The sequence below is a fragment of the Alexandromys fortis genome, unplaced genomic scaffold (genome assembly GCF_014885135.2).
Source record: "Alexandromys fortis isolate MF-2015 unplaced genomic scaffold, M_Fortis_MF-2015_v1.1 scaffold_73, whole genome shotgun sequence".
Lineage (NCBI taxonomy): Eukaryota > Metazoa > Chordata > Mammalia > Rodentia > Cricetidae > Alexandromys > Alexandromys fortis.
In genome coordinates this window covers 7,654,291-7,667,457 of record NW_026067959.1, presented here as the reverse complement: position 1 = coordinate 7,667,457, position 13,167 = coordinate 7,654,291, and positions in this window count along the sequence as shown.

Genomic DNA, 13,167 nt, shown 5'->3' with positions numbered 1-13,167 from the left:
TTTATAATTCATCAACCAAGCAATGTTTTAATTTGCCAAAAGTCACCAAAAAGGCAAGTACCAATATCTTCATGATTAAACACATGTATATGACAAACTGAAAATAAGAAATATTTTAATTTCAGATTGAAATACATAGAACCTTTCATGCATTTGCAGCAAAAGGTGATTAAAATTGTAAAGTTATTACTTGGATCTTTTCCCTAAGTTTTATTTAAGCACGCCTGACAAATTAATCACATACTTGTAATATGCACTATGCTCTTTTGACACATATACATACTTTGAAATGATTATTTTAATGTTATTCACATATTCATGACCTCATTTGCTTATCATTTTGGTCAGTACCCCAAGGGTCTACTTTCTTGTTTCTTTATGTGTGCCACCATGTCATTACTATGGCTGCTGTATTGTGCAATGGCTCTCCTGAATATATTCTATCCACATAAACATCTCTTCCTTAGACCAACACCTTTTAACCCCCACTCCAATCCAAGCTCTTTTCTGTGCTTTCATGGATACATCCTTTCTAGATTCTACTGTGAGATAATGCAGAATGTGTCTTGATGAGCCTCACATAGGTAATATAGTATAATGTCCTCCAGATCCTTTGTATGCTAGAAATGAAAATGTGCCAGGACTCCCTTTTCTTCCCTTGCCTCCCCTTCTCTTCCCTTCCCTTCTCTTCTCTTCCCTTCCCTTCCCTTCCCTTCCCTTCCCTTCCCTTCCCTTCCCTTCCCTTCCCTTCCCTTCCCTTCCCTTCCCTTCCCTTCCCTTGCTCTAACATAGAGAAAGAATGACTATCTGGGTGGAGGGAAGCCTGGGAGCTAGCATAGTGGAGGAGGTGTGGGAGAGGTGAGAAGGGGCAGAAAATGCACAGCAAGTACTTGTATATAGGAACTGAAGGAGGCTGGAAGCTAGTGTGGGTTTTGATGTGTAAGGGACCTTTTCTGGCAGGCAAAAAAAACCTTTTCACAAGTTCCTGCAAAAAACTTGAACCTACCGCCAACAAACAAAACATATAAATATAAGTACATGAGAAAATTAGCAGTAGTTTTCATCAGAATATTAATTCTATCTCTACCAGTGGAAGCCAATAATAAATGAATGTATCTATTTTCAACTTGAATTAATAGGTAATCTTGTCATTCAACTTGAATAAATGTCAAAGAAATTTTTAAAGAATATTGTCTACATGACCCCTAATTATTATATGAGCCAGGTAACAAATTATTAATTTGCCTACATTTTTATTAGTTTCATTTTAGTCAACATGTAGTCAATCTCACTACTGATTTATTATTACCTTCCACTCTAAGCACTAACTATCCTTAAGTGTTTTTGCTTCTATTTTCCCTGTTCCTACTCTTTCTCCTATCTAGTTTACCCCACGCTTTTTTGTCTATCCTACATTTTGTTCTACATTGTCCCTATAGTGTCTTGTTCTAAGCAAATTAGAGCAAAGAACATCTCTCATAAACCAACTAACACTGGGGTGTAAATGACTGGCAAACTGATATATATATATATATATATATATATATATGAGTTTCTGTGAATTTTTAGTATCAGGGTGTCTGTGACCTCACACTGGTTGCTTTGAGATATTTAATATAAAATTTGAACTTAACATGGTGTATCTTTCAGGTATATGTCGAATCACATGCCAGTTTCAGGGATGAAGTTAATGGTGGATACTTGTCAGTGGTTGATATTTGCATGTGTATGTGTCAGAGATATGTATGTGAATGCATGCTCATGCATATAAATATATATGTGCGTGTGTGCCTTGCTTTTCACCTCATGTACTGAGACAGATCTCTCTTTGAACTGAGAACTCACTGATTCTTTTTCTCCTAGGTAGCCAACATGCCTAGGTGCCTCCTGCCACTGAGTCCCAAGGGTTGGAATGACAGGCAGGACCATGCCCGCTCAACTTTCACACAGGTTCTTCATATCTGAACTCCTCTCTCAACACTGGCAGAGCAATTAGTTCATCCAATGAGCCATCTCTTCAGCCCCTTATCTTCCTTTTTAACTGATAAATTCACTTTTCACCCTTCTTTAACAAAAAGTAAGCTTCAAGAAAAGACATTTCTTTCTTTGTTCAAAGTCATGTAGCAAGTTTCTAAAAAATAAGCCAAAATTTTAGTCAGTGTTCTGACTTCTTAAGTCATTAATAGAGAGTACTTAGGGAACAGTCTCTGTCATAATTCCTCCACTGTAATTCACATTGCCACCCACCATGTAATTGATAGGCTAAAAACAATTTATGTCATTGTCACTCTGAGAAACTGTAAGTATAAGAAATCTGAAAGAAGCCAGGTGGAAGTGGTGAATGTCTTTAACTGCAGCACTCAGGAGGCAGAGGCAGTGGAACTCTGAGTTCAAGGCTAAGCCTGGTCTTCAGAGTAAGTTCCATGACAGCCAGGCTACACAGAGAAACCCTGTCTCGAAAACAAAACAAAACAAAAAGCAAACAAACAAAAATCTTAAAGGTTCAAAGAAGTTACTCTAAAAAGGAGGATACCTTTCCTCAATTTACAAGCTTGTCATGAAGTTATATTTCACTAGATTTAGTGTTTTCTTGCCTTTTGATATAGAATTTTAAGGAAGAACAAATGCCACTAACATAAGTAACTGCTTTGTCTATCACCCAAATCTTCTGACTATTGAAAAGAGAAGTGAGGAATATCCTGTACCTTTCCCAAGATCCAAGGCTTACCTAATGTTGAAGTACTGCTTTTCATTTTGTTTGTTAGTCTCTCTCTCTCTCTCTCTCTCTCTCTCTCTCTCTCTCTCTCTCTCTCTCTCTCTCTCATCTTCCCACCAAGACTTCAGCCTAATGTACATACGTTATTAACTAGTATATGGAAGAAACCTTGAGGCATTTAAAGGAATGAATGTTAAGGAAGTATATTTATTTCTGAAAAACAGTGTAGCTCATGCCTTAAACTGGATAGAAAAGACAGTGTGAGATAATTTAAATTTTCATTAAACAGCTTAATTTCACCTGTTTTCCAGCATGTGGCATTCAAACAACGCCAGTTCCTGGAACGGCCCTGAAGCTAGAACACACTACTTTATTAACTGATGTCCCAGCTGGTAGACACAAAGAGCTGAGGTTAGTATCACAAACAGGGCTCAATTTGAACTTGTGTGTGTGTGTGTGTGTGCGCGCGCGTGCGTGTGTGCGTGCATGCATGCACATGAACATGCATGTGTGTGTGTAGGTAAGTGGTCACCATCTCAATCATTCTCCATCTTACATTGTTTTTTTTTTCCCTAGACAAAGTTTCTTTGTGTAGCCTTGGATGTCCTGGAATTAGCTCCGTAAATCAGGCTGGCCTTGAATTTACAGTACATCTGCCTTCCTCTGCCTACTAAATGCTGGGATTAAAGGCAAAACAACTTTACAAACAATTAGAAAATGTAGAGGGGAGAAACAAAAGAAAAATCAGAGGAAAAGTATTCCAAAATAGCTATAATTTACTTTGTAAAGTGGGAAAAAATATAGAAAATAAACCATAATCGGCTCTGACACTTTCAACTGCAACCGTGGGGGATTTTAAAATGCTTCTGGGTTCAAATATAGTGAACTGATAAGATGCTGTCAGCACATACAATTTTACTTTTAATCTTGCAAGCTGGGCTTTTCCCCAGAGTTCTCAGATTTTAAAAATAGTATACGTAGGTAACTAGGAGAATTACTTTGGCTAAATGGAACAACACTTTCAAAAGGATCAAATAGGTGACCAGCACTCACTCAAAATTTAACTGAACCTCCTTTATCTTACAGATATGGCGAGTACTAAGGAGAAAGTGTGTGTGTGTTTGTGTGTGTGTTTACAGATGTGCAAACACACCTGTTGTATTTGATTTTTAATTGATTTTCATGACCAAATACTTTTAAGTAGTAGTCTTTTTCACCACTCATCTCTCTGATGCATAATTTAAATCTTGCAAAGGTGGCCTATAAACCTACAGCAACTTAGTTTTTGTTTCTGCCGGCATCTTCCATTTAGAACATTAGTCTCACTCATGTAAGTACCACCTTCCTTAGCCAAGACTTCCATTAAGGCAAGATTAATGTAACTAATGAGTATTCCTTGCCTGCGTTTGAGGCCCCCACACATTCATTTGAACTCCCCATTTGTGATCTATCATTATGGCATGCCACCTTGAGATGGCAGATGCTAAGCCAAGTTTAGAAAATCCCTGTGACAGACCTACTCTTTCTTCTACCCACAATCACCCTCTATCATCCCCCCCCCCACAAGAATGTTGTTGTGATTATTTTTAAGAACTTCTTTTTTAAATTTTTAGAAAATTTAAAATTGAAAGGCTTTGAACTTTATGAGAAATCTTTGATCTTAGAAAACTTTGGATTGTTAAGGAGACTGAAATTGTGTTTTTTTTTAATTGTTTCGTTTTCTTTTAAAAATTTGTTTATTATATATACCCTGTTCTGTCTGCACACCAGAAGAGGACACAAGCTCTCATTACAGATGAGCCACAATGCGGTTTCTGAGAATTGAGCTCAGGACCTCTGGAAGGGCAGCCAGTGCTCTTCACCTCTGAGCCATCTCTCCAGCCTAGTTAAGAACTTCTTAAGAACATATAAACACTTACTTAAAAGTTTCAAGCACTAATCTTAACTTACCAGCTTCTTAGTTATTCTCAAATCCCTATTTTCTTAGTTTGTCACTCTAATGAGAAGACCAATTAAAGTCCTTTCACAATAAGTCTCACTAATTTGGAAGTTTACAAAAGCAAGTGTCTTAAAATGATCAAAACCTTGTTAACATAAATGCATTATTTAGAATTAAATCACTGAGATCTTAGAGCTATGCGGTCTACTTTTCCACCAAAGGCATAGGTATTCATTTCCTTACTGTTTGAACTTATTCTTAATTGATAAAGATATAAGGCTTGTATTTATGTAATACCATGTGATATGTTGAGGCAAAATTTATTTCAAAAGGCTTTAGGAGAGAGAACAATTTTACATTGTACTAAGCATTGATCTGCAAAGTCATGAAGTAAGGTGTTTCTGTAAATGGTGGGCAAACACATGGAAAACAAAACAGACAGCATTGTGTAAGACAGTTTCCAACAATATTAAGTAATCATTCCTAGGTAGAAACAAATATCTTTAAATCTGGAAGTTTTCCAATGTTTTCCTAAATGTATCTCTTCCCTTACTTTTTAGTCATTAAAATATTAACATAGAAACTGAACCTCCTTTTCTAGATGGAACAACTACACTAAACAATGTAGGAACAAGACAACATACTCTTATATTGAGGCTTGGTATTTAAGTCTGTAACATAAACTGGCAATAAATGAAATAACATGAGAAAATGCATATATGTTTATTGCGTATATTGGACACCACAGCAAGTACTCCAAAGTGAGATTCAGAAACATATATCTATCTTCATAGGAAAGAGGGAAGTTCGGGGGATAGACAAATTTAAAGAAATAATAAAAACATTTTTTTTTGTGTGTGTGTGTGACAATGAGTGGTTCCAAGATAGGAAAATAGGCAAGAAACAAGGTTTCTTCCTCCTGCAGACCCCTGAGATTTGATCTTCCCTTAGTTGATAAAGGAACAGGTAGCAGGAAGGGAGCAAATGTATTCTCAGTAGGTTGATAGAGGAACTTCAGGGAAAAGCCATTGCTTAACTGCTGTACGAATTCCTACCCCAGTAATGTTTAAGTTAACCACCCACTTGGGTGTGGCCACTTATACTGCATATGCAGTGGTAGTAAAACTTGCCTCCAGCCTCTCTTCTGCCTGCTGGATTCAGTTACTCTTCCCCATTCAAACATAGGACTGTGATCTGTGAGTCTACCTCTAAATAAATAACCCATTATTCTACTCACTTCTCAGCTGCTGTAGGATTTCTTTTTAGTGTCTGTCTTCACCTGGCGCCCGTGTGAATCGGAACTCCACACCTACCAGGTGGACCGGCTTAAAGGCTTAACAGGTTCTCAGCCCAGAATGTCTCCCACCCCTGTCTGCTTGGCTTGCTTTTACCTACTAAGTATTTTTTTTATTGATTTATCCATTTATTTATTTTGTAAAACACCCACCACAGTGGAGCTAACTGTGTGTGGCAACTTGGAAATTTTCCTAGTTCACACACATTTTACTCCCCCCCACTGCTGCGTTCCCGGCTGCGTGGCTGTTTGCGTAGCTTCTGGTTTGTGCTCCGCGCTCCTGTGTTCTGGGCTCCTTGCTCCCTGTACACAATTGATTTAATTGCTTTTAATTTGTCAAGCGAAACATATTTCTCAGTATTTAACAAGCACCAAGGCAAAATATCAAAGCAACTCAGGACTGTTCACGGCACCACAGATTGTGCTGGCGCTGGCTCTGCCCCTGCAACCATGACACCTGATGGACAATAAAGATTACTATACGGAAAACAATTTTCTGGACCTCATAACAGAAAAATATTTTATTAATTAATAAATCAATAAACTTAAATGTTATATAATAGCAGACAACATTACCATTGAAACTTTTAGTAACTTTTTTGCTAATACTATGGATTGTATTCTGAAAGCTTATATGGTCAGTGTGATACATCCATTTATTGGATATTGGAACTCAGCTTTTTTTTTCATATTATATCCTTAGGAAAATGGTTTGGTAACAGAGCCAAGAATGAGGCACTTTTAGAAATAATACAGTCCTTACAGACAAATAATGAACAGCTAGCCGACAGGATTAATACCATTGAAAATCAAAAGTAACCTGAAGAAATTAATACTATTGAAAATGATAACATTAATTTGATGGAAAAATTGAATCCATGTCAAAGGATACTGAGAAATTATCTGAAAGAATTCATACTGTTGAATTTGACAATCAACATTTGTTCAAAATTTATGATAGGTTAGCTGATAGAATATCTCTCCAGGAAGGCAATCTGCACACTGTCTAAATGTCCAAGGATGAGAATAAAGGAAAAACTTCAGACTTTGGAATCACATGTGCAGAATGAGGACCAGAGGCTAGGTGCCTCAATGAAATCACTAGAAATATATACAGGCCCTGAGATTCAAGCTTTACAAAAGAGAGTAGTAAAAAGATTTGAAACGATTGAGGAAATTATTGGAGCTAAAGAGCAGAAAAAGAAGATAGGATTTAACATCACCAGTACCTGTCATAGAATTTATCTTCCTACTTTGTAATCTACTCTGACTAAACATCAAGTTCTAAAGGCCCAAAAGGATCCAAAGAAGGTAGATTGATGCCTATAGGAATGAATGATCTAAAAGAAATCAAGCAATCAGTAATAATTTATGACTTGCATTCCACCTTTGTTAGGGAGATGCTAAAGATATGGGCTTCTTGCATTAAAGCCATGGCACACGACTTGGCTTCAGTTGGTTTCAACAATCCTGGATGATGGGCCTCAACGGATGTGGAAATGCTTTTCAGAGAAGAGGCAAATCTTTTGCTACTCAAGCATGAGGACTGAAATCAGCATCCTCAGCATCCTCCCAAAGGTCAGATCAGTTCGGTGGTACACCTACAACTTGGGAGGCAGTAACAGGATGTAAGTAGAACAAGTGGGTGAGTTAGACTAGCTAGACTAGCAAGAGATTCTATAGCAATAAAGCGGTAAACAAACAAGGAAAACACCTGGTGCCAACTTCTGGCCTTCACAAACATGCATACTGTTGTGACCGAGCACAAGCAATCATCCATGAACACCCGTACAGATATAGGCAAAAAGAAGCAAAACAGAGAAAGAAATGATAGCGGATGAGAAATTGAGCGACTTCGCATTTTTTTTTTTTGTGCAGTGAAATGTTTAGCATTGTTCTACTTAAATAATGCTTATTAGATTATGCTAAGTTTTATTTAATTTTGAAAGTAGGAATAAATGAAAAGCGAATTTTAAGGTTTCCTTTAGCCCACTTTAAAGTAAGAACCCAGGACTAGTTAAGACATCACCACTCTAATTCTCTAATTGCTCAATTGGCAGCATGAGGACGCACAGTTAAGTCTTATCAAACTGTCATGTCGGCTTCTGGCCAAACTTACTTAATGACAGCCATTTACAGAGCAGTTAAATTAACTTCCCAGAATACCTTGTGAATACTTCACAGCACTTTAATGACCACTCAAGAATACGCTTTAAACACACACACACACACACACACACACACACACACACACGCAGAGAGAGAGAGAGAGAGAGAGAGAGAGAGAGAGAGAGAGAGAGAGAGAGAGAGAGAGAGGAGAGAAACTATTTTCACATACTCACACACAAATACATTCTATAATATCAGACAACTTCCTCTTTATGCTAAAGCAATGGTTCTCAATCTTCCTAATTCTGTGACACTTTAATATAGTTGCTAAAACTGTGGTGACCCTTAATTATAAAATTATTTCACACTTCATAACTGTAATTATGCTACTGTTATGAGTTGTAATATAAATACCTGAAATGCGGGATAGCTGATCTTTTTGGGAATTGTAACCTAAAGGTTGAAAATCACTATGCTAAAATTGTAAAAATGCCTACTATGTATGATATGAAATTATACCACTTCTATATTTCATATATACCTTCAGTAATATATCTGGGTACAGGATTAACTTGAAAAAAAAAATCAATAGCCCTCCTTTACACAGATGAAAATTGGGCTGAGAAAGAAATCAAAGAAACATCATCCTTTGCAATGGCCACAAATAACATAAACTATCTTAACTCTAACCAAACAAGTTGAAGACCTGTATGACAAGAACTTTAAATCTTTGAAGAAATAAATTAAAGAAAACACCAGAAAATGGAAAGATCTCCCATGCTCCTGGGTATGTAGAATTAATATAGTAAAAATGGCAATCTTACCAAAAGCAATCTACAGATTCAATGCAAATGCCCATCAATATTCCACTAAAATTCTTCACAGACCTCAAAAGAACAGTACTCAACTTCATATGGAAAAGCAAAAAACCTAGGATAGCCAAAACAATCCTCTACAATAAAAGAATTTCTAGAGGAAGGAAGGAAGGAAGGAAGGAAGGAAGGAAGGAAGGAAGGAAGGAAAGAACGAAGGAAGAAAACAGCCTACACTTCACAATCCTAGAGAACATAGACAGCAATGAGGACCCTAAGAGAGACATACATGGATCTAATCTACATGGGAAGTAGAAAAAGATTTTCTGACTAAATTGGGGCACGGGGATCATGTGAGAGGGTAGAATAATATGGAAGAGGAAGGGACAGGAGCAGAGAAAAATATACAGCTCAATTAAATCAATTAAAAAACTTGAATTTCTCCTTTAAAAAAAATCATGACCTGAGACAAAGAACTCTCTTAAGGGTTGTTCTTTATGGTATTTTCTGTATTTGGTTTTTAAAATATGTTATTTTGATTTTTAAAAACATACCTGGATAGTAACATTCTATGTGATAAATGGTGGCATTAACCTATCCAACATATTTTGTGGATAATGTTTTTTTTTTCTCTCATCCAAGTACTAACCAGGCCTGGCCCTGCTTAGCTTCTAACATCAGCCAAGATTGTGCACATTCAGGGTGTTGCAGCTATAGATGGTCCTTATTTTTCTAATCATTTAAAAGTTGAATTGGATATTTAAAAATATGATGAGCTTTTTGGCCATACAGAATTGTGCACATTTAAATGAAAAATTAACAACTCAGAACAACATTTGATCAACTATCAAATACTGAAAGAAAAATGCCACATTTGTTCAGATCTTAACATCAGAAGTGATAGAAAAGTCATACTAATTCATCTGCATACCATTGTTAAATATCTATTTGTAATACCTAGGTATCAGAGTTAAGCCATCTTAAGTTTTAAGACATCTTAGCTAGTATAAGAAGAGCATTTGAAATAATTAATAATGCTATTAATTTGTTGCTGGTGCGTTGTTTTAGGACAGATCTGTAAGAAGCATAGCAAAAGAGATTAATCAAATGGTGATCTTCTGTGTCTAAAGTATTAAAATACTCAATATTTCAATTTTCAATATTTCCAACATTTAGATACTTTGTAACCCTTACCCAAAAATAATAATATTCCCTTAATATGAATTAGAGGGGGGAAATGAAGTACTATTAACTATTTTATGCTTGTATGCTTACAAAGGTCACGGAGAATGGCTCAGTATTGCAAATTCTTATATGTAAACTATTATTACATTATCTCTAGGAGTCATTTGAAATCCACTCCTAATCTACATGTTAAGCGATGATTCTCCTTAAAAATGAATTTATCTTGTTAGGGCTGTACTTTTAGGGTATCTAAAATATGACATAATTGTACATTTATCCTGCAACTTAAGTATAGCTTTAAGTCATAATTCTTGTGATAATCTTCAAGCTTTTTCTAAAAAGAAAAAAATAGCAGTCTTGTAATAAAATAGAAGTGACGGAATTGATGTGAATCCTTTTGAGACTGAGGGACACTAAAGATCTCAGTATTCAGTATTGATGTCTCAATCTTCCTATTAGCATTCACGATAAACATACACAGATCGTTACCCCAAATACAGACCTTCTTTCCTCCTATAAAGATATAACTTTGTAAGCAGAAGAACTGTAGAAACCATGCAGGGAAATGGTGTTCCCCTGTAGGTGTATGGTCAGGGCTGTCCTCAGAACTACACTCCCACAAGGTGGCTGTTGAATCTGCTGTTGCTAGTTTTTGTCTGTACATCCAAAGCACACCAGCATGCTGGGAAGTCACTTAGACCTGCACTGCCATATTTGTACAAATCAATATTTACTTGCTTTTCAGCAGAAAATTGGAAGCAAAAGTTTATTAGTGTATTTTGTATTGAAAACTAAATAGGGAGAGAGGTGTGTCTGTTCATTGCAGTTGCCGAGGCCACATTTAAAACAAGGTAATCAAGACAGAGGGTTGTCCTAGATTCCTTCTCAGATTACAGTATCAAGGTTCTTGGCTCCAGCGGGGAGAGCCACCACATGAAAATAAGCAGGTCTCATCTTCAACACCTGTTGTCCCCTCAGTAAACGCCCAGAGCTCCCTCAAGTGTGATGCCCTGAGAATGGAAAGCTGCCATTGGAACCATTACTGACAAAGAAAGGAATTCCACACCCGCTCCAACTGCCAGCTCGAAGGAGTTCAGGTTTCTATTTCCAAATCTGAAGTCACAAAAGGAAAAGAAAAGAAACAAACCCCCAAAACTAGATAATCACAGCTGGTCCAAACTCCATACCCTTTCATCTAAATCCCAAAAGGACAATTGGCAGGCTAAGTGCCCCGCTCTTTGCATGGGGTAGCTTTTAAACATGGATTCATCTTCTCTCTTTTTAGAAAACAGGAGAATCACAACACTGACTCCTGGCTGATTCACACAGGTGATTGTGCAGGCAGGTGAACTTCTGTGTGCGGCAGCTACATTGCCCTTGGAGTGCGAACATAAATAGGTGATATTGAGCTGTAAGCACTGCAGTGCTAAATCAAGATCATCTTATTCAAGAAGAAAATGGATTCAGGATACATTAACTATTAAGAGGGGTCTGAAATGTCAGATGTCTTAATGTAGTACAGATGTTTGAGAGTTACTGTAATTAATTACAGCTTGGTATAACAAAAAAAAAAGCAGCATGGGCAGTATCATAGAGTAATGAGTACCTCAAACTAGAAGCAATTATAAAGAGAACATTGTTGGAGAGAGACTCAATGATCTCATTGTTTCCCTTTTTCAATTTGGCCTCAGATTCTACTAGGTCCCCAGTCCTTAGCCCAACTGACTCCACAACTTATAACTGACTTAGCACAGCAACTACCATTCAGGCCATACAATTCAACAGTAGACAGTACCACCTGCCAAAAGGAAAACAAAGACCTAATCCATCAAAGTACATAATTCTAAAACAGTCTCTAAATGTACTAACCTTGCGTTTTGGCTTCTGTAGTTGCTTCTGGCTGTTTTTGTCACCTGAAGTATGTCCTTCCAGAACACGGTTTGTGCTTAAAAGCTCACCCTGTGAAAAGCTTGGTGTAACACTGGGATCCTGAACACCCAGTAGTAGTTGGCTAATAAAGACTTTCTGTTGGCTTAAATCCATGCCAGAGCAGTCTTCTCTGATGGCTACCCGGCATTTTAATGTTTATTTTTTTGTTTGTTTGTTTGCTTGCCTGCTTTCCACCCCCCCCCCCTTAGCTCAAAACAACAACAACAAAAAAAATCAAATGGTAAAAGAAATCTGCCATATTAGTAAATTAGATGGAGAAAGAGCAGTACCTGAAGGTCTTCCATAGAGGTGTATGGTTCTCTACTCCTGACAGTTTACAGAAGTGAGGTAGATTTGCTGAAAGAGGCTCTTCCAGTTTTACAGGTAAACCTAAACTTAAGAGTTCAACTGAGTTCAGCAAACACTATTGCTGATGAAAACATTATGGATCTACTGCTTTTGATTGACAATTGTTCTGCACTATGCTTCCAAACGTCAAATATTAAGTCATTTGTTTACCCTTTGCCAGAACACTGTCATGGTCAAGAGCATAAATAGAAGCTAAATTGGATTCAGGTTTGGTCCCTTAAAAGCTGGCAACTGGTCAAAATGAACCTTCCCAATGTTTTGGCTTCCTTTTCTGTTTAATAGAGAAAAATACCTTCATTATTTAATGTAAAATTAAAGTAAATAATTCAGAAAGAGGTTTGGTATATTAAATATATGTATGTATGTGTCTGTGTGTTTCCAGAAACAGTCAGCAATTATTACTCATAAGCACAAAAATTTAAAGATGTGATATATAAGCCAAACAATAAAGTTCTAATACTGAACTTGGAGAAAACATATTTTAATTATCATATCCATATTCATTTTTATCTACATGTATATTATAGCTATAATTTCCAGCATTACAGTATTTAATAATATGTGACCACTAAGTGCTGAAAATATGACTTGTTTGAAATATGACATGTCATAAATAAATATTGCAGAGGCTGGGAAGGTGTGTGTGTGTGTGTGTGTGTGTGTGTGTTCAAAATTAAAGTAAAGTCACATTGGGTATGGTAGTATTGCCTGTAATCCCAGTACTTGGAAAGCTAAAACAGCAAAATAATAAGTCTGAGGCTAGCCTAGGCTTCATGATGAGAAGTTGCTCAAACCAATGAGATGGGGTTGCTTG